Genomic DNA, 2417 nt, shown 5'->3' with positions numbered 1-2417 from the left:
CCGGCCGTAATTGCTTTAAGTTAAATTGTTTTATGGTATCTTTTCAGGAAAATATGAATTAGGGTATTTTCCCAACCTGTTTTTTTCCATATAATCAGTATTTTGTGTCATACAAACTGAGGCCAGACAATGAGATTTTATATTTATATATACTTAAAAGTTATGTAATTGGGAGCATACATATACATATGTATATATAGAGATGTTCATATAGATATATAGATATTCAAAAGCAAGGATGATGTGTCTGGATGCCTTTGGGAAAATTCTTTACTCCACTTTCACCACATTGTAGAGTTTAGTAATAAACCAGAAGCAGGAGAAAAATCCAACTGTTCCTGAAACAAAATGAAAAAGATCTTTGTTAACCACACATCAGAGCAAATGAAAGTAGCTTTCTCAAAAACACAAAGCATGTCAGTTTTGAGGTGGGCTACTGATCCTCCAAATCCCAAGACTTGCACATTATCAAATAAAAATCACCAGGCTCTCTTGCCGAGCAAACAGGATGAGCAACAGGGCCAGAGGCAGTCACCTGCAAATGGGTGTGAGAATCCATCTGATTGAACTCTGGTCTCTAACCAAAGCCAAAAAAATAAAAATGAGAAGCTTAAGTTCTACATTTCAAAAAGAATACAAAGAGGTCCAAGGCTAGTTTCCGATACAATAAAACTTCTTATAACTTGCTTCGATTGAGAAAATGTAAATAACCATTATTATTATACATAGAAAAAGGGGAATAATCTGTTTATTTGCATACCCAGAGCATATATTCATTTTCTAAATCAAAGCTTTGTATTATTAAGCCTGAAAAACATCCTACATCTGGGGATTTATCCTAAAGAAATGACCCCATAGAAGAAAAAAATTATATACAAAAAGTTGATCATAATACTATGATTTATAACATAGAAAAAATTACAAGTGAACCAAGTACCCCCAAAATAGGTGACCAGATAAATTATGGCCTAAGTGCTCAATGAAAAAATATAGCCATCAAAAATGATGAATATAAAAACGATATAGTAGCATGGGGCAATCTTTATAATATGGTGTTAGGTGAAAAAAGCCAGATCTTAAACGATTCCCAGGCATCACACCAGTGTGAACACTATATAACTGTGAACACTGCATAAGCACAAACACATGGACTAAAGCCAGCAGAACATGGACATAAGAAAATGCCTTTATATTTTAGGATAATATAATTATCAGCAAATTTTTCTTTAATATATGATTTCATTGATGTTCATATTATAAAAACGATTTTCAGATGATATTAAGGTTCAATGACTTAATTGAAGAAAACTCTAAAAGGATTTGCAGGTTCTATAGTCTAATGGTGCACCCCAAGACAATTCATCTAGGAAAACATCTTACTCAATAAGATCACAGAAAGTTTTAGGTAGGGTTTGGTACCTTTTTCTTTGTCAGTTTCCAAACTTAGAATAACTTTCCATCCAACATATCATCATATCACTTCCTTCTACCCTTCAAAGCTCCTCGTCAGGAGTCAGTATGGTATAGTGGATTAAGACCACAGAGAAACATAGATCTACTCCATTGGTTTACTAGATGTCTGACCTTTGGCAAGTGACAGTCTTGCCACACCTGTTTTCTCAGCTGAAAAATGGTGATGATAATACCTATTCCTACTCTAGACTTCCTTTCCTGAATACAACGACTTCAAAGGTTCAGGAGATGACAGATGTATAACTAATACATGTCTCTGAATTTAAATCATCCGTGATTTCCATCTGCCGCCTATTTCCCCCATAAACCATTGAAATGTTTATGAATTCTCGATTTTTTGATGCTCTACCTACAATACACAATTTTCTCCTACCTAAAACACAAAAATCCATCAACCCTCACATTGTTCAATAGTCAGCTGAACTAAAGAGTCTTGTTCTATGTTATTGACTAGAGTTAAGCAGACACTTAGCTATAATGATGTAGAACAAGCTACCTTCCTCCTCTGTTCCTAACATGTGAAAAGGAACTATAATGCAACCCAACTAAGGCTTTTCCTGAAAGAAAAAGGATAAGATATATTACAGTGCCTGTCAGAGTAAGCACTTAAGAAATGATAGCTATCATTGATGTTTTGATTTGGGGCTTGAAATATACGGTCACATGGGGTTTAGCTGACTAGTGTAGTCATCCTCAAAATTGGCTGCACACTGGAATCGCCTGGGGGAGATTTAACCGCTACTATTGCCTGGGTCACAGCCCCAGAGATTCTGATTTATTAATAATTGATCTAGGATGTAGCCTGATTGTAACATGCAGCCAGGGTTCAGAACCTTTCGACTAATTTGCTTCCCTACCTTCCTGGGAAATTTCTCTTCTAAGGGCCATTGAACCACACAAGTTAAAGGCAACTTAAAGAATCTGGAGAAATTAATTTTTTTTTT

At 35.2% G+C, this 2417-nt stretch overlaps 1 pseudogene; it reads right to left on the bottom strand.

Moving 5' to 3' along the window:
- Positions 1 to 270: 270 nt before the first annotated feature.
- The window catches only part of LOC105819261, an 85689-nt pseudogene continuing 83542 nt past the window's right edge, over positions 271 to 2417 (bottom strand).

This window comes from Propithecus coquereli, unplaced genomic scaffold (assembly GCF_000956105.1).
Source record: "Propithecus coquereli isolate 6110/MARCELLA unplaced genomic scaffold, Pcoq_1.0 Scaffold478, whole genome shotgun sequence".
Taxonomy (NCBI): Eukaryota; Metazoa; Chordata; class Mammalia; order Primates; family Indriidae; genus Propithecus; species Propithecus coquereli.
The sequence above is the reverse complement of the archived record's forward strand: the minus strand, read 5'-3'. Positions and strand labels throughout refer to the sequence as shown.